Consider the following 23,748-nt stretch of genomic DNA (forward strand, 5'->3'; position numbering starts at 1 on the left):
TGTTGCCGTGGGAGACGGCCGCGCCGTGTCACTTAAGGTGAATCAGATACGTTGCCTTCACAGGCCTGTGTTCAGCTTCACACAAGCTTGCAGAGCTGCTAGCAATCCCAACACTGACACACCCAAACCTTTACTGCAGGTTTTTAAAAGGAATCTGTGACCATGAGCCACTTGTAAGACCCGGGCTGGAGGGAGTGGACCGCCCCACTGCCATCCTGTAGTCCACTCCAAGAATAAAATCCCATGCCGACTTTTTTTAAATCTAACTTAGCCGAATAGCTTGACCAAGTTCAAACTTTACTTTTATTTTGCCTTGCAACCACAACTGTGCCTGTGACTACAATGCACTCTAGTGGGTTCAATATGCTTCTATGCGCATCCTGGGGGATACATACCATCCCTCACATATAATTCCCCTCACTGCCTCACAAATCCCCCCCCCCGCTGTTCAAACTTGTGGGCTTGAACACTTGTCACCATATAGGGTGCCCGTGACAGGGTATCGGCATTTCCCTGCGACTTCCCAGCCTGATGTTCTACCGAAAAACTAAAATTTTTTAGGGACAGGAACCATCTGGTGACCCGAACATTCCTTTCCTTTGCGTTTCTCATCCAGACGAGGGGCGAATGGTCCGTTACCACACGAAACTGTCGCCCGAGCAAATAATAGCGTAGGGGCTCCAAGGCCCACATAATAGCCAAGCACTCCACTACGCTATCATTTTTCTCTGCCGGGGTAAGTTTACTGCTCAAGTAGGTGACTGGATGTTCCTCTCCGTTCACCTCTTACGACAGTACCGCTCCTAGGCCTACCTCTGAGGCATCCGTTTGTACGACAAAGTTTTTCTTGAAGTTGGGGCTGATGAGGACTGGCTGTCCACACAACGCCGACTTCATGGACTGCAACGCTTCCTCAGCTTGAGGCATCCACCGTACCAAAACAGACTTCTTACCCTTTAACAGATCGGTTAGGGGTGCCGATCTCCCAGCAAAATTAGGTATGAACCGGCGGTAGTACCCAATGATGCCGAGGAACACTCTCACCTGTTTTGTACTCAAAGGCCTGCGTCAGTTTTGAATGGCCTCAATCTTGTTTATTTGGGGTTTGATCACCCCATGGCCAATCACGTACCCTAAGTACCGGGCTTCCTTGAGACCTATCGTCCACATTTGTTTAGGTTCGCTGTCAACCCCGTGATTCTGAGTGAATCCAGCACCGCTTGTACCTGAGACAGGTGGGTATGCCAGTCGGTACTAAAGATGATGATATAATCTAAATACTGTATGCTGACGCGTACTCCTGATGAGGCTCTAACACTATGTCCATCAACTTCTGGAAGGTGGCCGGAGCCCCATGTAATCCAAAAGGCAAGACGACATAGTGATAGAGGCCCTCCAGTGTTATAAAGGAGGTCTTTTCTTTCGCCGATTCTGTCAGTGGCACCTACCAGTAACCCTTGGTAAGATCGAGCGTGGTGAAGTACTGGGCCTGTCTCCCAGTCTCTCAATTAGCTCGTCTATCCGGGGCATTGGATAAAGGTCAAACTTTGACACCTCATTAAATTTTTCAGAAGTCGTTACAGAATTACTATGAACCGTCTGGCCTCGGAATCAGCACAATGGGGCTAGCACACTCACTCCTGGATTCCACGATGACTCCTAACTGGAGCATTTGCTTTACTTCATCCGCGATGGCTTGCCTCCGGGCTTCTGGCACTTGGTACGGTTTCATTCGTACCCTTACCTGAGGCTCGGTGACAATGTCATGTCGGATTACCGAGGTCTGGCCAGGCAGTTCTGAGAATACGTCGGTATTTTGATGCATCAGATTCTGAGCCTCCCGTCGCTGCGGTTTAATGAGAGTATCACTTATCTTAACCTCACCCCCGGCCGCGTCCTTGGCTGGAGACAGAGGGTTCCCCAACAGTACGCACGGAGTGCCAGTGGCATCCCGAACCAAACATTCCTGGTCTTTCCATACTTTTAGCAGGCTCATATGATACAGTTGTTTTCCCTTTCCGGGCTGGTACACTCTGTAATTCACCTCCCCCACCTTTTTCCGTACTTCATATGGCCCTTGTCACTTGGCCATGAGTTTACTCTCTGCTGTGGGCACTAATACCAATACCCAATCCCCTTCTTTAAAGGACCTGACCGTGGCTCTTTTATTATAAATGCGACTCTGCACTGCCTGGTCATCCATTAGATGCTCTTTTACTATAGGCATGACCGCCACTATCCGATCCTGCATGCTTGCCACGTGCTCAATTACACTCCTATGTGGAGTTGTCTCCTGATCCCACGTCTCCTTGGCTACGTCCAGCAACCCCCTAGGATGCCTGCCATACAATAGTTCAAAGGGTGAGAAGCCCGTGGAAGCCTTTGGTACCTCACGGACAGCGAACATCAAGTAGGGCAGTAACATGTCCCAATCCCTCCCGTCCTTGGAGACCACTTTTTTAGCATAGATTTAAGTTTCTTATTAAATCTCTCCACCAACCCATCGGTCTGTGGGTGGTACACCGATTAGCGCAACTGTTTAATCTGGAGCAGCTTACATAGCTCCCTTGTCACCTTGGACATAAAAGGAGCCCCCTGATCTGTAAGGATCTCTTTTGGTAGCCCAAGGCGGTAGAACATTGCAAACAGCTCGCGGGCGATAAGTTTGGCCGAAGTGTGGCGAAGTGGTATTGCCTCTGGGTAACGGGTGGCATAATCTACTACCATCAAAATATGTTGGTGGCCACGGGCAGATTTTACTATGGGCCCCACCAGATCCATCGCAATCTGCTCAAATGGTACCTCTATAATGGGTAGAGGTACCAATGGACTCTGGAAATTTGCAGTGGGTGTGGTAAGTTGAAACTCGGGACATAACTCACAATACCTCTGCACCTCAGTATAAATCCCGGGCCAAAAGAACCACTGCAGAATACGTTCTTGTGTTTTCTTTACGCCAAAGTATCCACCCAGCAGGTGTGTGTGGGCTATCTCTAGCACCGCCCGATGGTACGACTTGGGCACTATCAGCTGTTCAACTACTTCATCACGGAATTTATCAACCCTATATAATTACTCCTGGTTGACAGCCATGCGGGGGGTAAACCACCTCTGCACCCGGTTGCTGAGGCACCTCATTTATTTCTACCATCCTTTCTCGTGCCTGGGCTAGAGTGGGATCCTGGAGCTGAGCTGTCCCAAACGTACCAGAAGACACTTCCAGCTCTGGAATCGACGAGGTCTCCTCGACCTCTCCTGCCAACACCTCTAGGGGAAACCTATCCGTGTTACACTCTGTCCCTAGGTTGGTGACCCCTACGGCAGGTATCCTTGACTCAGGAGCTTCGGGTTCTGCGCCCGGAATGACATTTACCCTGGGAGGGTTAATTTTGTTCTCCCACAGGGATTAGAACAGGGGCAAGTCTCTCCCCAAAACAGTCCCATAGGGAAGGGTCTTCACTACTCCCACCACATGTTTCACCTCCCCATCCCCACACGGAGTGGAAAAAGTAACCTCCGCAATCGGGTATTCTCGCAGGTCCCCATGTGTGCAAACAACCCCGACTTTCCGATGCATTGACAAGTCTCACCAGGCTCCAGCCCCAAGAGGGCCTCCATTGGGCACCCAATGTCGTGTACCTGGCACAGTTGGGGTTCACTGCGCGTCGTGTCTGCATTCGCGGTGCAGACTGTCTGGGCATACATGGACACCCAGCGAGTAAACCTGCAGTCCATGGGTTCTACAGTCAGGGGGCAGTTAACAGCCACATGTCCAGGCCCTTGGCATCGCCAGCACCTAATAGTGGAGGCACTGTTAGTCCTTGAAACCTTTTTAGGGGAAACAGGTCTCCTGCCACCCTCACTCTGGGGTACCACCTCCGTATGGGTTCGGTGCTGACTGTCCCCAGCAGAGGAACGCGACTCTTTCCCCGGCTCCTGGGCTTGCACGGTCCGGCGTGACAGCCACAATGGGGCAGAGTCTCGTATAAAGTCCTGTGTGGCCATATACCACTCGATCAGGCCAACCACCTGGTCCAGAGTGCCCGGGCCCCCTTTCCCCACCCAACGCTATATAGAGGCTGGCAGAGTTCTCACCAGCCAGTCGACCACCACCCTCTCCACCATCTGGGCCAGAGTCAAGGTCTCAGGCTGGAGCCACCTTTTTACTAGCTGCAGCAAGTCATATGCCTGAGACTTGGCGGCTCGGGGATCCACAAAGGTCCATAAAAAACCCGTTGGGCTCTCACATAGGTATTAACCCCTAGTCGGGCAAGGATCTCACCTTTCAGCTTCCCATAGTCCTGGGCATCCTCCCGACTGAGGTCAAAGTAGGCCTTCTGCGTGTCGCCCATCAGGAAAGGAGCCACCACTTCAGCCCACTGGGCGGCTGGCAGGTTCTCCCGCTCCACGGTGCGCTCAGAGATGGTGAGGAAGGCTTCCACGTCGTCCTCCGGACTCAGCTTCCTCAATGCGGAATGGACCTTTTCCCGGGCCTCACAACGTTCCGGGGTCGGTGTTGGTGGCGTCTCTCGCAGAGCCGCAATCTGCTTCAGCAACAGATTATTAGTCTGTTGTTGTTGCTGTGTGAGGACCAACTGTCTCAGGATTTCCTCCATCTTGTCAGTGGGCCTGGGCTGCAGAGTGGCAGGCCTAATGACAGACATGCAGCTGGCGTTGGGGTATGCCTCAGTTCACACTGCCTGCATTCTTCACCTTATTGTAGTGCGGTGTTCACACTGTGCAGTAATGAAGCCGTGACCCAAGGAAAGTCCAACTTAAATAGCTTTATTTGCCAAAAACTCACTGTCCTCCGGATTGCAGCCGGGATATCCACATAGTCCGTGTAAACCTGTTGCTGTGGGAGACAGCCATGCCGTATCACTTAGGGTGCATCAGGAAAAAAGGAATCTGTGGTCATGATCCACTTGTAAAACCCGGGCTGAAGGGAGTGGACCGTCCCACTGCCATCCTGTAGTCCACTCCAAGAATAAAAGCCAATGCCGGGTTTGCTTAAATCCAACTTAGCCAAATAGCTTGACCAAGTTCAAACTTTACTTTTATTTTGCCATGCAACCACAACTGTGCCTGTGATTGCAATGCACTCTAGCGGGTTCAATATGCTTCTATGCGCATACTAGGAGACACATATCGTCCCTCGTGTATGATCCCTCTCACTGCCTCACAAAAGCAATTTGGGAGAATAATAACAATGGTTAGCACTATTATTTTGTAGAGCTGGTGTCCTGTGATCAAACCCCACCAATGACATCATCTGTAAGGAATTTGTATGTTCTCCCTGTGTTTGCGTGAGTTTCCTCCAGGTTGTTCGGTTTCATCATACAGTATAAAAAAAATGTAAGCATTAAATGGATAAAAAATATATTTTTACTGCAGTAAGATGAACTTAACGCCCCCCCCAAAAAAGTGGCTGAATTGAGGGGGAGGGGGTTCACCATTTCATCTTGGAATGTTTATCAGCACAATATATGGTAAAGTTAATGATGTAATTCAAATCTAAAACTCATCCCGCAAAAAAAACAAGCCCTGATATGTCTATGTCGATAGAAAAATAAAAAATTATGGGTCTTGGGAGCGGATGAGAAGAAAGAAAAATTACATATAAAAATAAAATTGGCTGCATTCATAGAGGTTAAGCTAATGACCTCGGTGATATACAACATTTGTGCAGGCTGTATATATATTTATTTTACTCACTTATATAGTGCCATTAATTTCACAGCGCTATACAAACATCATCATCACTGTCCCCATTCGGGCTCCCAAGCTAGATTCCTCATCAGTATGTCTTTGGAGTGTGGGAGGAAACCGGAGAAAACCCACGCAAACACGGGGAGAACATACAAACTCCTTGCAGATGTTGTCCTTGGTGGGATTTGAACCCAGGACCCCAGCGTTGCTAAGCTGCAATGCTAACCTCCATACAGTATATGCCTAGAGATGGGATTTGTGAATCAGTTGCTTCTATGACAATCATGTCCTTCTTCACCTCCTCCTCCTCGGATTCAGCCCACTATCTGCAGCTCCGTTATGACTTTCTACAACTTGTTGCTTCATAAACTCCAATTATAACATCTGTCCTCTCATTACTCTAGAAAGTCTACGTGACTCATGCCGTGTGAAGCTGACAAAGCTGCTAAATATACATGAGTAAATTGTAGCGGCACGCTTATTGTCACGCAGTACCTGGCCTCCCAATGACAACGAAGGCGGGGGCCCTCGGGGGACGTGTTGCAGAGGGAGTAAAAGGTGCACTGTTTCCTGGGGAATAGGCTCCCACTGACTCCGCGGTCACTACGGCGAGGTGGCAGTCTCCAAGCGACTTTAATGAGACAAGTTTAGGGCTGTGTGGGAGTCTGACTGTCAAAATTAACCGCTTAGTGTCAGCAATTAGATAACAGATTACTCTGATATAGCTCCCAACATACCCTGACAGCCATAGACCTCTTATAAACAAGAATACTGCACCCTATTTACAAGAATCCAACTATTATAATACTGCCCCTATGTACAAGAATAGAACTACTATAATACTGCCCCCTATGTACAAGAATATAACTGCTATAATACTGTCCCCTATGTACAAGAATATAACTACTATAATACTGCCCCCTATGTACAAGAATATAACTACTATAATACTGCCCCTATGTACAAGAATATAACTACTACAATACTGCCTCCTATGTAGAAGAATAGAACTACTATAATACTGTCCCCTATGTTCAAGAACATAAATATTATAATTCTGCCCCCTATGTACAACAATATAACTACTATAATACTGCCCCTATGTTCAATATAACTACTATAATACTGCCCCCTATGTTCAAGAATATAACTACTATAATACTGCCTCCTATGTACAAGAATATAACTACTATAATACTGTCCCTATGTACAAGAATATACCTACTATATTACTGCCCCATATGTACAAGAATATAACTACTATAATACTGTCCCTATGTAACGGGTCTGGGAGGCGGAACCTCTGAGCTACTTTACAAGGGGGCTGTCCTTGTAAGGGAGCGGGTGGCGACCAGGGAAGATGGGCAGGCAGTCACAGCAGGTGACCGGGACAGTCTCTGAGTGAACGGGCTGGAGGTCACGGCAAGTGACCGGGGCAGTCTCTGGATGAACGGGCAGGAGGTCACGGCAAGTGACCGGGGCAGTCTCTGGGTAAAGGGTAGGTACGACCTGTGATGGCTGAGCCTCCAGGTAGGCTAGCAGGCAGATGGTAGATGTGTGCTCCCAGGTGAGCAAGCGAGAGTCTCTGAAAAAACGGGTGGTCACAGCATGTGATGGCGGAGCCTCCAGGTAGGCCAACAGACAGGCAGCAGATGAGCGCTCCCAGGTGAGCGGGCAGGAGTCTCTGGAATGGCAGGTGGTCACAGCACGTGACGGCGGAGCCTCCAGGTAGGCCAACAGACAGGCAGCAGATGAGCGCTCCCAGGTGAGCGGGCAGGAGTCTCTGGAATGGCAGGTGGTCACAGCACGTGACGGCGGAGCCTCCAAGTAGGCCAACTGACAGGCAGCAGATGAGCGCTCCCAGGTGAGCGGGCAGGAGTCTCTGGAATGGCAGGTGGTCACAGCACGTGACGGCGGAGCCTCCAGGTAGGCTAGCAGGCAGGTAGCAGATGTGCGCTCCCAGGTGAGCGGGCAAGCTGGTCCATAGACAGACTGACAGGAGTAGGAAGGCAGACCGTCGGACCTCAGGCTAGCAAGCAGGTAGGAGGAATGTCAGGCAGGAAACAGACAGCAAACTGGCAGGATTCTGGCAGGTAACTGGCAACGGGACCTGAGGGCTGAAGCAGAGTAGTGAACAGTGCAACAACATTGCTCGGGCACCTCCATTTTGGAGGAGGTGCCTTATATATGGTGAAGTCCTCCGGCCATTGGCCGGGGACTCCTTAGGACGGCGCGCGCGGCCCCTTTAAGAGGGAGGGAGCGCGCGCGCGCCCTAAGCACAGTGGCCGGGAAGGAGCGCGCGCTGCCAGCAGAGCGGAAGGAGGACGCCGGGCTCAGAGCAGAGGGGTGAGGGGAACAGCGTCCCTGCCTAGCAGAGGGCAGGGACGCCGGCGCTACAGTACCCCCCCCTTTAGGCCCCCCCTTTTTTAGGTCAGAGAGAAATTTAGCTAGGATGAGAGGGGCATGGATGTTCTCCCGGGGCTCCCAGGTTCTCTCTTCAGGACCAAACCCCTTCCAATCTACTAGAAAAAAGGTCTTCCCTCTTACCCTTTTGGTGGCCAGAATGTTCTCTACCTCAAATTCGTTTTCAGCGGAAACAGGAGCAGGAGGCGTACCTGTAGACTTGGAAAAAGAGTTAAGTACCACAGGTTTGAGGAGAGATACATGGAAGGAGTTAGGGATCCGCAAGTTGGCCGGGAGTTTCAATTTATAGGCCACCGGGTTGATCTGACTGATGACCTCCAGAGGACCGATGAACCGAGGCCCTAACTTATAGGAAGGAATCTTGAGCCGGACATACTTGGACGAGAGCCAGACCTTATCCCCTGGACGGAATTGAGGAGGATCCAGACGTTTTTTGTCAGCATGTCTTTTCATACGCTCGGATGACAGAAGGAGTGCGGACCGGGTACTCTCCCATATGGAGGAAAATTTGTTAACAAGAGATTCCGCAGCCGGATTGTCCACCGAAGTGGAGACGGGAAATGGGATCCGAGGATGCTGACCGAAGACTACAAAAAACAGGGATTTGGAGGAAGATTCGCTCTCGTGATTGTTGTAAGAAAATTCGGCCCATGGCAGGAGATCCACCCAGTCTGAATGGTGGGCATTAACGAAGTGCCGGAGGTAACTGGTCAGGTTCTGATTGATCCACTCCACTTGACCCTTAGACTGTGGGTGGTAAGCGGAGGAGAAGTCCAGGGTGACGTCTAGCAGTTTACAAGTGGCTCTCCAGAAGCGTGAGGTGAACTGTACCCCACGATCCAACACTATGTGGAGGGGCAGTCCATGAAGACGGAAGATGTGGCGGATAAAGTCTTTAGCCAGCTCGGGTGCAGACGGGAGGCCTGGCAGGGGAACGAAATGAGCCATCTTGGAAAAGCGGTCAGCGACCACCCAAATGACCGTACAACCGGCAGAGACGGGGAGATCAGTTATAAAGTCCATTGCTATATGCTGCCAGGGGGCAGCAGGTACTGGAAGCGGAAGGAGGCGACCGGCTGGCAGATGTGTCGGAACCTTGTTGCGGGCGCAGGACACACAGGCAGAAACAAAGTCTATTACGTCCTTGTGCAGGGTAGGCCACCAGTAGTGCCGGGTAATAAGCTGGAGGGTCTTTTTCTGACCGGCGTGGCCAGCTAGTTTAGACGAGTGACCCCAGTGTAGGATCTTCTCCCGATCAGGTACTGATACGAACGTCTTACCGGGAGGGAGACGATTTAGACTCACGGGAGCCACCTGCATTACTCTGGCGGGATCGATGATGTGTTTCGGTTCTTCCTCGAGATCAGACACCAGAAAGGATCGGGACAAGGCGTCCGCCTTGATGTTTTTGTCAGCCGGGCGAAAATGAAGAATAAAATCAAAGCGAGCAAAAAACAAGGACCACCGAGCTTGGCGCGGGTTAAGTCTCTGGGCATGCTGGAGGTAAGCCAAGTTCTTGTGGTCAGTGTAAATTATTACCGGGTGAAGAGCCCCTTCGAGCAGGTAACGCCACTCCTCCAATGCCAGCTTGATGGCCAATAACTCTCGATCTCCTATGGAATAGTTGCGCTCAGAAGAGGAGAAGAGTTTGGAGAAGAAGCCACAAGTTACCATTCTCCCGGAAGATGATTTTTGGGTAAGTACCGCTCCGGCTCCAGAGGAGGAGGCGTCAACCTCCAGGAAGAACTGCTTGTTGCCATCTGGGCGATGCAGCACCGGGGCGGAAGAGAAGGCCTGTTTTAAGGAAAGAAAGGCCTCCTCTGCTTCAGACGGCCACTCTCTGGGATTAGTGCCCTTACGGGTGAGCGCGGAAATTGGGGCAGTCCGGGAAGAGAAGTGCGGTATGAAGAGGCGGTAGTAGTTGGCGAAGCCCAGGAACCGCTGAATGGCCTTCAACCCCTCCGATCGGGGCCATTTCTCGATGGCAGACAGTTTCTCTGGATCCATTCGTAGGCCGGTCTGAGAAATAATGTAGCCCAAAAACGGAAGCGAGGTCTGCTCAAAGAGGCACTTCTCATATTTAGCGAAGAGGTGATTCTGCCTGAGCCTGAGCAGGACCTGACGAACGTCCCTCCGGTGAGTCTGGAGATCCGGAGAGAAGACCAAGATGTCGTCCAGGTACACCACTACGCAGGAGTAGAGAAGGTCCCGGAAGAAGTCATTGACCAACTCTTGAAAGACGGCAGGAGCGTTACAGAGACCAAAGGGCATTACCAGATATTCATAGTGGCCGTCCCGGGTGTTGAATGCAGTCTTCCATTCATCCCCTTGACGGATACGGACCAGGTTGTACGCCCCACGGAGGTCCAGTTTGGTGAAGATTCTAGCCCCCCTCAGACGATCAAATAATTCTGGAATGAGCGGAAGGGGATACTTATTCTTCACCGTGATCTGGTTAAGGCCTCTATAGTCTATACAGGGACGGAGAGAGCCGTCCTTCTTTTTTATGAAAAAGAAGCCTGCTCCCGCCGGGGAGGTAGATTTCCGGATGAATCCCCTGGCCAAATTCTCCTCAATATATTCGGACATCGACCGGGTCTCAGCAGCGGACAATGGGTAAATACGCCCACGGGGAGGTGTAGTACCGGGTAACAGGTCGATAGGACAGTCGTATGGTCTATGAGGGGGTAATGTCTCTGCCTCCTTTTTATTAAAGACATCAGCAAATGACCAATAGGGAATCGGAAGTCCAGGTAGATTAGTTGGGGTAGGAGAAGGACGGGCGGGATGAACAGGAACCAAACAAGTCTTATGACAGTCCTGTCCCCAGCGAAGGACCTCTCCGGTCTGCCAGTCAAGCACGGGTGCATGTCTCTGGAGCCAAGGTAGACCTAGTAAGAGGGCGTGAGAGAGTCCAGGCAGAACATGAAAAGAGATGCTCTCAGAATGCAGCATTCCCACCTGCAGAGTTATGGATTCGGTGATGAGTTGGATGGGACGTGGTAAGAGGCCCCCATCCACAGCAGCGACAGATAAAGGTATAGCCAGAGGTTTGGTGGGAATGCGGTATTTTTCTACCAGGGCCTGTGAAATAAGATTCCCGGCCGCTCCAGAGTCAAGTTGGGCTAGTTCGAAATAACGATTCTCCCCGCAGATAATTGAGACTGACAGCAGCAGAGATGGAGAGGATTTATTCTTGTCTAGGTCGACCTCTCTGAGTGAACCTAGACACAGGCGTTTCCCGACCTCTCCGGGCAGGTACGGATCTGGTGCTCCTTACTGCCACAGTAGAAGCAGCTCCCCTCGGCACGGCGTAAGTCCTGACAGGTTTTGACCATCTTGGTCTGGTCGACCTGCATAGGCTCAGGAGAGTGTACCTGGGGAGAAACGGAGGGAGTGACGGGTTTCAGAAAAGTAGGAGCTAGACATGGAAACCTCCTCTCACGGGTGACTTCTTTGGCACGCTCCTGGAACCGTAGGTCAATCCGGGTGGCAAGAGTTATTAGGTCATCGAGAGTGGTAGGAATGTCTCGACCGGCGAGTTCATCTTTAATACGGCCGGACAGACCCTCCCAGAAGACAGATACCAGAGCGTCGTTATCCCAGGCCAGCTCCGAGGCAAGGGTACGGAACCGTATTGCATATTGGCCCACGGTGAGACTTCCCTGACGGAGGCGTAGCAGAGATGATGCGGATGAGGTCTTCCGTCCGGGTTCGTCGAAGACTTTCCGGAAAGCCGTGAGAAAGGCAGGCAAGTCGGACACCAGGGGGTCTCCTCTCTCCCATAGAGGATTTAGCCAGGCCAGGGCCTCCCCGGTGAGATGGGACATGATGAAGGCAATTTTGGCCCGGTCGGAGTTAAACTGGTGGGACAGGAGTTCAAAGTGCAGGGTGCACTGATTTATAAAGCCCCGAGCCTGAGCGGAGTCGCCTCCGAAGCGAGGAGGTGCAGAAAGCCGGGGTCCGGGGTAGGATACCATAGTATTGGTGGGCAGCGGAGCTGCCGGATTGCGAGTCATGGCACTGGCGGTGGTTGCTGGTGGAGCAGTCAGAGTGTCCAGGCGAGAATTGACATTCCGCAGGTGACCCAGGATGGACTCCTGTTGGGACCTCTGACGGGACAGTTCATGACACAGGTCCGAGAGTGAGGGAGCTTGGGTGCCACCGGGTTCCATGGCCCGAGCAAACTGTAACGGGTCTGGGAGGCGGAACCTCTGAGCTACTATACAAGGGGGCGGTCCTTGTAAGGGAGCGGGTGGCGACCAGGGAAGACGGGCAGGCAGTCACAGCAGGTGACCGGGACAGTCTCTGAGTGAATGGGCTGGAGGTCACGGCAAGTGACCGGGGCAGTCTCTGGATGAACGGGCAGGAGGTCACGGCAAGTGACCGGGGCAGTCTCTGGGTAAAGGGTAGGTACGACCTGTGATGGCTGAGCCTCCAGGTAGGCTAGCAGGCAGATGGTAGATGTGTGCTCCCAGGTGAGCAAGCGAGAGTCTCTGGATAAACGGGTGGTCACAGCATGTGACGGCGGAGCCTCCAGGTAGGCCAACAGACAGGCAGCAGATGAGCGCTCCCAGGTGAGCGGGCAGGAGTCTCTGGAATGGCAGGTGGTCACAGCACGTGACGGCGGAGCCTCCAAGTAGGCCAACTGAAAGGCAGTAGATGAGCGCTCCCAGGTGAGCGGGCAGGAGTCTCTGGAATGGCAGGTGGTCACAGCACGTGACGGCGGAGCCTCCAGGTAGGCTAGCAGGCAGGTAGCAGATGTGCGCTCCCAGGTGAGCGGGCAAGCTGGTCCATAGACAGACTGACAGGAGTAGGAAGGCAGACCGTCGGACCTCAGGCTAGCAAGCAGGTAGGAGGAATGTCAGGCAGGAAACAGACAGCAAACTGGCAGGATTCTGGCAGGTAACTGGCAGGTAACTGGCAACGGGACCTGAGGGCTGAAGCAGAGTAGTGAACAGTGCAACAACATTGCTCGGGCACCTCCATTTTGGAGGAGGTGCCTTATATATGGTGAAGTCCTCCGGCCATTGGCCGGGGACTCCTTAGAACGGCGCGCGCGGCCCCTTTAAGAGGGAGGGAGCGCGCCCTAAGCACAGTGGCCGGGAAGGAGCGCGCACTGCCAGCAGAGCGGGAGGAGGACGCCGGGCTCGGAGCAGAGGGGTGAGGGGAACAGCGTCCCTGCCTAGCAGAGGGCAGGGACGCGGGCGCTACACCCTATATACAAGAATATAACTACTATAATACTGTCCCTATGCACAAGAATATAACTACTATAATACTTCCCCTATGTACAAGAATATACCTACTATAATACTTCCCCTATGTACAAGAATATAACTACTATAATACTGCCCCCTATGTACAAGAATATAACTACTATAATACTTCCCCTATATACAAGAATATAACTACTATAATACTGTCCCTATATACAAGAATATAACTACTATAATACTGTCCCTATGTACAAGGAACTAACTACTATAATACTTCCCCTATGGACAAGAATATAACTACTATTATACTGCTCCCTATGTACAAGAATATATTTTATCTTACACTATGGTAAGGAATGTAGAACTAAATGAATAGGTGAATAATAAAAGATTTTTCTGGGCCAAACAACTACACTGTGTTCCAAATTATTATGCAAATAATATTTTCTCAGATTTTCCCAAATTACCTATATGAATTGCAGTCATTGCAATTTTCCGGTCAAATAACTATTAGAGTACAATTGAAAGGTTTTTGTACAAACTGCCTATGATAACAGTATATTTTTAAAAAAATAAAAAACTCAAACTGCACTCAAAATGCATGTTCCAAATTATTATGCACAGCAGAGTTTTCAACCTTTTCATTTTAATAAAGAACAAAAAAATGGTCATTTTTGAAATTATAAGCATTAGCAGGTTATTACAAACTGAAATCAAACAGTTTTCAACTCAAAACTTTATTCTAGGTGATGTTACATTTGCACATAGGACCCCTTGTTCGAAAGGAGCTTCTGAACTCTCTCGTCCATTGAATTTGTCAGGTTTTGGATGGTTTCTGCTTTAATTGTTTTGCATGAGGACAGAATACCCTCCCAGAGCTGTTGCTTAGATGTGAACTGCCTCCCGCCATCATAGACACTCCTTTTGATGATGCTCCAGAGGTTCTCAATGGGGTAGCGGTCAGGGGAGCATGGGGGTCACACCATAAGTTTGTCCCCTTTTATGCCCATATGTCACGGGTGTGTCGCCACGAAGATCGTCACGATTACACAGCCTGACTTCTCGCAGCTGACTTTTTGGTGCTTTGTGTTTTTCGGCAGTGAGGGAGTTAATTTTCTCTCTCTCTGTGCTAGATGAGGTCCAGCCTCGCCCAGCTGCAATCAATGCTGCTGTAGTGAGACTCCTTCAAATGCCTGCTGGTCTGTTAGGGAAGTGTCGGTGAAAGCATTTCATGCAGACTAACAGAGCGGATCGTGGTATTTGGAGTTTCAGAGATAAGTGTATTTGGAGTGTTTTTTCCCTTCCTCGCTTTATCATTTATCTCCTTTCCCGTTGGTGTTCCCTCTGTTGTAGTTGTGTAGTTTTTGTATGCAAGGTGGTTTTGGTTTTTCCCTTGTACTGTCTCGTTCGTCTAAGTACTGTGTGTGGGCATATTATTACTTGTCCCCTTTTGTTGTGATCGGGGTCCTTCTCAGGACTAGATTACTTAGGTGCAGGGATCCTCAGGAGGTAGGGTTTACGCTGGCGGCCTGGACCTCTGTACCTTTAACAGTACCTCCAGGTTGAGGGATTAGTCAGGGCCCCAGCTTAGGGTCAGCTTAGGCCCCCTACCTCCAGTATACAGAGACAGCGTGACATTTTCACCGACCACTTAGTTTTTCTCCAGCTGCCATGGATCCAGTAGCCGGTCTAGCTCGGCAGTTGCAGAGTTTGTCCATGGAGCTGGCGGACGTTAGGTCCAAGGTTTTGTATCCTCAGGAGCAAGCCGGACCAGAACCTAAAGTAGCTCTCCCTGACAGGTTCACTGGGGGGCGGGACAAGTTATTTGTTTTCCGGGAGGCATGCAAGTTGTACTTTCGGCTGCGGCCTCGGTCATCGGGGAGTGAAGAACAAAGGGTGGGAATTGTCATCTCGCTCCTACAAGGGGACCCACAATCTTGGGCGTTCTCTCTTCCCCCGGGCTCCCCGGCTCTCCAGTCAGTGGATAGGTTTTTCGCTGCTCTGGGACTCGTATATGATGACCCAGATCGGATCTCCCTTGCTGAGTCTAAGTTATGTAGGATTCAGCAGGGAGATCGTCCGGCGGAGGAATTCTGTTCGGAGTTCCGTAGGTGGGCCACGGACACCCAGTGGAATGACCCGGCTCTTAGAAGCCAGTTTTGTCAAGGTTTATCCGACAAATTACAGGATGTGTTGGCACAGTATGACTCTCCCGCGTCACTGGAAGCCGCTATGGCCCTTGCTATTCGCGTTGACAGACGGCTTCGGGAGAGGTGCGGGATAACTCTACCCCCTGTGATGACTCCACCTCCTACAAGGTCCCCTCATATGGTGGTTCCCCTGGTCAGTCCAGAGGAGCCTATGCAATTAGGAGGGACATCATTTCGGGGGAGGGGACCGGTGGTGCGCCATAAGACAGGAAGGTGTTTCTTCTGCGGGAGAAAGGGACATTTTATTGGGGGGTGTCCATCCCGTCCCTTGCAGAGTGAAGAGTCGTCGGAAAACTGTTGATCCCAGGTTGTGTGGTGGACGGCAATCTGGGAGTAGGTATTTCGTCCCTAGGTTCGTCTCAGTTTCTCGTACCGGCGGAGGTGGTGGTGGGTACGAGAACTGAGAGGATATCTGTTCTTCTGGATAGTGGGGTCGGGGCTAATCTGGTTGATGCTCGGTTTGCCCGGGTTCAAGGTATGCGATTGAGTGAGTTGGCTAAACCCATCCCCATATTCTCGATCGATGCCAGGCCTCTCGGTCAGGGAAGTTTTTTGCAAGCTGTGCATGACGTAAAACTTCAAGTGGGGGCGATACATAAAGAACTGTTGTCTTGCTACGTGTTGGAGGGTCTTCCCACTCCTATAGTGTTGGGCCTTCCTTGGTTAACTAAGCATAACCCGGTTATTAATTGGCAAACCAGAAAGATAAGCCAATGGAGTAAATTCTGTAATAAAAACTGCATGAACACGGTCATCGGTGCGGTTACTCCTTGGGTCTTACCTCCATTTCTGGCGGACTTTGAGGATGTATTCTCGGAGAAAGGGTGTCAGGAACTACCTCCTCATCGCGAGTATGACTGTTCTGTAAAACTGCTCCCTGAGGCCAAGTTACCTAAAGCTAGGTTGTATAACCTTTCTGGTCCTGAGAGGCAGGCCATGAAGGATTATATTTCAGAAAGTCTGGCTAAGGGGCATATTAGACCTTCATCTTCACCGGCGGCTGCGGGGTTCTTCTTTGTTAAGAAGAAAGATGGAGGCCTACGCCCTTGCCTGGATTTCCGTGAACTTAATCGGATTACGGTCCGAGATCCGTATCCGCTCCCACTTATTCCCGATCTCTTTAATCAGATCGTGGGCGCCAAATGGTTCTCTAAGTTGGATCTCAGGGGGGCGTACAATCTGATTAGGATGAAGGAGGGGGATGAGTGGAAGACGGCGTTTAACACTCCGGAGGGGCATTATGAGAACCTTGTCATGCCATTCGGTCTGACTAATGCCCCGGCGGTGTTCCAACACTTTGTTAATGACATTTTTCGCCGCCTGGTGGGACAGTTTGTTGTCATATATCTGGATGATATCTTAATTTACTCGCCGGATCTGGTGTCTCATCAGGAGCACGTTAGGCAGGTGTTACAGATCTTGCGGGATAATAAACTGTATGCCAAATGGGAAAAGTGTGTGTTCGCCGTACAGGAACTCCAGTTTTTAGGCTTCCTGGTTTCAGCGTCCGGTTTTCGTATGGACCCTGGGAAAGTGCGGGCAGTTCTTGAGTGGGATCGGCCAGAGAATCTTAAGGCACTAAAACGTTTCCTGGGGTTTGCTAATTATTACCGGAAGTTCATTCGTAATTTCTCGTCCATGGTTAAGCCTCTCACAGACATGACTAAAAAGGGGACGGATTTTTCTAGGTGGTCTGACAAGGCTTGTCAAGCATTCTCCTCCTTGAAAAAATGTTTTGCCTCGGCACCCATACTCATTCAACCTGATGCGTCACAGCCATTCATTGTAGAGGTAGACGCTTCCGAGGTAGGGGTGGGAGCAGTATTGTCACAAGGTTCGTCCCCTGGTAAGTGCGCCTTTTTCTCTAAAAAATTGTCGTCCGCTGAGAGGAATTACGATGTCGGCAATAGGGAACTCTTGGCCATTAAGTTAGCTTTTGAGGAGTGGCGCCATTTTTTGGAGGGGGCAGTCCATCCGGTCACCGTCATCACCGATCACAAGAACCTGCTATATCTGGAGTCCGCGAAACGTCTGAATCCCAGACAAGCTAGGTGGTCATTGTTTTTTACCAGGTTTAATTTTGTCGTTACATATCGTCCTGGGTCAAAAAATGTAAAGGTGGATGCCTTATCTCGTAGTTTCCCTGGGGCCGGGAATACGGACGACCCGATTCCTATCCTTCAGGAGGGGGTGGTGGTTTCGGCAGTATGCTCTGAGCTGGAGGAGAAGGTATTGGAGGCTCAGGGGGACGCCCCTGTTGGACCTCCGGGGAGACTGTTTGTTCCAGATCAGTTGCGACAAAAGGTGATCGAGGCACACCATAACTCAGTTTTTGCAGGACACCCGGGGAGTAAAGCAACTGCGGATCTCCTCTCGCGTCGGTTTTGGTGGCCTAACTTACATAAGGAGGTGGTAACTTTTGTCGCGTCCTGTGGGGTTTGTGCGCGCTCTAAGACCTCACATACCCGTCCGTCTGGGGCCCTCTTACCTTTGAAGATCCCGGAGCGTCCTTGGACTCATCTGTCTATGGACTTTATTACGGACCTCCCTCCGTCTTCGGGTAAAACGGTCATACTCGTTGTAGTGGACAGGTTCAGCAAGATGGCACATTTTATCGCTCTTCCGGCTCTCCCTAATGCTAAAACTCTTGCGCAGGTGTTCTTTGGGGAGATTGTGAGGCTTCACGGGGTACCCTCCGAGGTGGTGTCTGATCGGGGGTCTCAGTTTGTGTCCAAGTTCTGGAAGGCGTTTTGTGCACGGCGGGGGATGCATTTGTCGTTCTCATCGGCTTTTCATCCTCAGACCAATGGTCAGACGGAACGAATGAACCAGAGCTTGGAGACATATCTCCGGTGTTTTGTGTCAGAGAACCAGGAGGACTGGGCTTCTTTCTTACCTCTGGCAGAGTTTGCTCTTAATAATAGGCGGAGCGAGTCCACTGGTAAGTCCCCGTTTTTTGGGGCATATGGTTTTCACCCCCAGTTTTGTACTTTCAGTAGGGGGGGCTCTTCGGGGGTTCCTGAGGAGGAACGATTTTCCTCATCACTCGCTTCAGTATGGAGAGGGGTGCTGAAGAATCTGAATACTATGGGGAACCGATACAAACGTATGGCTGATAGGAGGAGAGTGTCTGGTCCGGACCTAAGTGTGAACGATCGGGTATGGTTGTCTACCAGGAATATAAAACTTATGGTTCCCTCCTGGAAACTGGGTCCCAGGTTCATCGGGCCGTACAGAATCAGTTCTATAATTAATCCGGTGGCATTCCGTCTTGACCTCCCCCCTACGTTTAAAATTCACAACGTGTTCCACAGATCGTTGCTTAAGAGGTATGTGGCGCCGGTGGTACCGTCACCTTTACCTCCCCCTCCAGTGGTGGTCAATGGTAACTTGGAGTTCCAGGTATCGAGGGTCATCGATTCACGCTTTAATCGCCGGTCCCTTCAGTACCTGGTTCATTGGAAAGGGTATGGTCCTGAGGAGAGGATGTGGGTTCCTGCGTCGGATATTAACGCAGACCGATTAGTTCGGGCCTTCCACACGACTCACCCGGATAAACCTGGCCCTGAGGGTCCGGAGCCCCCTCGTAGAAGGGGGGGTACTGTCACGGGTGTGTCGCCACGAAGATCGTCACGATTACACAGCCTGACTTCTCGCAGCTGACTTTTTGGTGCTTTGTGTTTTTCGGCAGTGAGGGAGTTAATTCTCTCTCTCTCTGTGCTAGACGAGGTCCAGCCTCGCCCAGCTGCAATCAATGCTGCTGTAGTGAGACTCCTTCAAATGTCTGCTGGTCTGTTAGGGAAGTGTTGGTGAAAGCATTTCATGCAGACTAACAGAGCGGATCGTGGTATTTGGAGTTTCAGAGATAAGTGTATTTGGAGTGTTTTTTCCCTTCCTCGCTTTATCATTTATCTCCTTTCCCGTTGGTGTTCCCTCTGTTGTAGTTGTGTAGTTTTTGTATGCAAGGTGGTTTTGGTTTTTCCCTTGTACTGTCTCGTTCGTCTAAGTACTGTGTGTGGGCATATTATTACTTGTCCCCTTTTGTTGTGATCGGGGTCCTTCTCAGGACTAGATTACTTAGGTGCAGGGATCCTCAGGAGGTAGGGGTTACGCTGGCGGCCTGGACCTCTGTACCTTTAACAGTACCTCCAGGTTGAGGGATTAGTCAGGGCCCCAGCTTAGGGTCAGCTTAGGCCCCCTACCTCCAGTATACAGAGACAGCGTGACACCATAGCAGCCAGAGATGCAGATGTGTTATGTGCAGCATGAGACGGGGCATTATCATGCATGAAATGATCTCGATGGTCCAGATGGATGGAGTGGAGGATGGCTGGTTGATGGACACCCCATGCAAACACGGCTACGGCGCTAACAAGGAGGAGGTGGAGTAATGTTTTGGGCTGGAATCATGAGGAGAGAGATTGTCGGCCCTTTTAGGATCCCTGAAGGGGTAAAGATGAACTCCATAATGTATGTTGAGTTTCTCAAACAGCACTTCCTTCCATGGTTCAAGAAGAAGAACCGTGCATTCCGCAGCAAGATCATTTTCATGCATGATAATGCCCCGTCTCATGCTGCACATAACACATCTGCATCTCTGGCTGCTATGGGCATAAAAGGGGACAAACTTATGGTGTGGCACCCATGCTCCCCTGACCTCAACCCCATTGAGAACCTCTGGAGCATCATCAAAAGGAGTGTCTATGATGGCGGGAGGCAGTTCACATCTAAGCAACAGCTCTGGCAGGGTATTCTGTCCTCATGCAAAACAATTAAAGCAGAAACCATCCAAAACCTGACAAATTCAATGGACGAGAGAGTTCAGAAGCTCCTTTCGAACAAGGGGTCCTATGTGAAAATGTAACATCACCTAGAATAAAGTTTTGAGTTGAAAACTGTTTGATTTCAGTTTGTAATAACCTGCTAATGCTTATAATTTCAAAATGACCATTTTTTTGTTCTTTATTAAAATGAAAAGGTTGAAAACTCTGCTATGCATAATAATTTGGAACATGCATTTTGAGTGCAGTTTGAGTTTTTTATTTTTTTAAAAATATACTGTTATCATAGGCAGTTTGTACAAAAATCTTTCAATTGTACTCTAATAGTTATTTGACTGGAAAATTACAATGACTGCAATTCATATAGGTAATTTGGGAAAATCTGAGAAAATATTATTTGCATAATAATTTGGAACACAGTGTATTTCCCCAGGGGCTGGGATCTGTAAAAAATATCAACCATAGTCGGAGCTGACACAGGAAGAAGAACCGTCTGTTACACCAGCAGTAGAATCACTGCAACCTTTGACTGTCTGCAGTGGTCAGATTACTTAAATAACGTGTCATCTTATGTTTTTCTGGTAACTTGACTGCTGCAGTCAATCAGAAGCCGCAGCGGTTTCCTCTTCGTGTGTCAGCGCAGACCACTATGGATCCAGATGGGTGCCAGTAAGTGAGTATTACTTAGTTTGTTTAGTTTGTTATTTTTTACAGTTGGGGAACTTTTTGCACCTTGCTCCATTATAACATATGATATCGGCTTTTATCCTTTTGCACACCAACAATTGTCATCTCAAGGAAAAGTCTATTGATCCAGGACAGAATCTCTTATTTGCTCCTAGAAGATCATGCAGCGGATGCACAGACTGAGTAAATCCGATAAGACTGCACGACTCTTCATATTACATTTCCTCTCAGGTCGCTGACCCTTGTTGTGTGTCTCTCATGTCCACAACTTCATCCAGTCATCTGTAAACTCACCTCACGCCTCAATACGCTCAATTTCTTCTCCAACCTTCTTGGGAGGGACAGGCTTGTACCCCCCACCACCACCACCACCAGCCCAGAGATATTGTGACTGGGTAGACGTGGCATCTGACCAGCAGAGAAGAAGTTAACTTCTCCGAGTCCTTCTGGACAGCGATAGAGATAGATGTTGATCCATATTGTCATGTGTTTATTTTCTGCTTGAATTATTGATTATAGCGCCTCTATCTCATACCTCGCGCCTCCTGTTCACCATCCCCTTAATGCAGAGTGGACATATCTCAGATTAATGACCGTTCATCCTCACTCTGCTGCCGCTGCAGATCACCGTCTTATTAATGTCTCTGGCAGGGTAATGATAAACTGCCAATTAGAAGGCTAATATCTGTACCGCGTCTGCACGTCACCCACCGCCATCTATCCTGGCCCAGTATATATATCACCATGATCTATGGCATTCCAAGAGCAATGGCCCGGGGAAACGCTGTAGAAGCATCCACACTGAGCAACCGGCCAACACCTAAAACTCTGCTGAAAAGAGTTGTTTTCCAGCTTTGGTAGACTTATGAATGGCAAATTTAGCTACAAAACATCATGGTAGACAGGGATGCGTTTACTGCACAGCTAGACCAATTAAATTCAATCAAAATAGTCATATACATCAGATATAAAAAGTCTACACACCCCTCTTAAAATGCCAGATTTTTGTCATGCAGAAAAATCCTATCAAGAAGAATCATTTCAGATGTTTTTCCACCTGTAATGTCACCTATAATCTGTACAATTCAATTGAAAAATAAACTGAAATCTTTACGGGTAGAAAAATAAAAATAAAGAATTAAAATAGTTTGCATAAATAATCACAACCTTAAATTAATACTTTGAATATATGACACCATTCAGTCTGTTTGAGTAGGAGTCTATCAGCATGGCACATCTAGAATTGGCAATCTTCGTCCACTCTTCCTTGCAGTAGCTCCACATCTGTCAGATTGCATGGTCATCTCCTATGTACAGCGCCCTCTTCAGGTCACTCACAGATTTTCCATTGGATTCAGGTCTGGGTTCTGGCTGGGCCATTCCATAACTTTGATCTTCTTCTGGTGAAGTCATTCTTCTGTGGATTTGGAGTTATGCTGATGGTCGTTGTGCTGAATGGTGAAATTCCTCTTCATCTTCAGCTTTTTAGCAGAGGCCTGACGGTTTTGTTGCAAAGCTGACTGATATTTGGAACTGTTTTTAATTCCCCCCAGTTCCAGCTACTGAAAAACTGTCCCAAAGGATAATGCTGCCTCCATCTTGCGTCACTGTGGGTATAGTGTTCCTGTGGTGAAGCGCAGTGTTGGCTTTGCGCAAACCATACCTTTTGGAATCATGGGCAGAATGTTCAATCACGGTCTTATTAGATCATAACACGTTTTCTCACATGCTTTTGGCAGAAAAGGCTTCCGTCTTGCTACCCTAAATCCCAGACCAGAAGAATACAGAGATTGTTGTCACACGCAGTACACAACCAGTACTTGCCAGACATTCCTGCATCTCCTTTAATCTTGCGGTAGGCCTCTTGGAAGCCTCCTGGACCAATTTTCTTCTTGTCTTTTCATTAATTTTTGACAAACGTCCAGTTCTAGGTAATGTGTTCCATTGTAAATCTAATGCCTTGGAAATATTTTTGTACTGACTTTACTGCTCTTAAGACGTTCTTGGACTACGCGGGTTTGGTGGACTACGGTGAACCTGCATGGGAACATTTTTTTTAATAAATTGGTGAACAAGGGATAGTGTTGAGGGTTGTTTATTTGAATAAAGTATTTTTGCGTGTGTGTTTTTCTTTTTTCTTTCTGGGTTAGTAATGGGGGTGTCTGATAAACACCTCTCTATTACTAACACCAGGGCTTGATGCCAGTCCTGTTTTTGGACACTTCACAGTTGACATCAATCTCAACCCCGATTGCCAAAGCACCAAGGCAATCAGGAAGAGCCAAAGCGAAGCCCCAAAATTGGCGCATCTAATGTGATGCGTCACTTCTGGGGCAGCTGCGGGCTTGTATTTTTAGGTTGGGAAGAGCCCAATAGCCATGGACCTTCCCAGTATGATAATATCAGCTCTCAGCTGTCTGTTTTACCTTTGCTGGTTATGAAAACTGGGAGGGGACCCCACTTTGTTTTTTTCATTTATTTATTTAATCATAAAAAGCTGTCCGATAAGCTCCACAGGGTACAATTTTATAATATGTCAGTGGGTTGTGCAATTATATGTCTGTCTATGTCTGTATGAGTATATGTCTATATGTCTATCTATCTATATCTATTATCTATCTCTATAGCATTCATTCCTGTCCACTTACGCCAGCAAAAATGCATGCACAAATGCATCGAAAACGTGGCAAAAATGCCCATTTCTGCCACTGCATTTTT

This window comes from Phyllobates terribilis, unplaced genomic scaffold (genome assembly GCF_046119375.1).
Source record: "Phyllobates terribilis strain yellow unplaced genomic scaffold, ASM4611937v1 Scaffold_5__5_contigs__length_657084704, whole genome shotgun sequence".
In the NCBI taxonomy this organism is placed as follows: Eukaryota; Metazoa; Chordata; class Amphibia; order Anura; family Dendrobatidae; genus Phyllobates; species Phyllobates terribilis.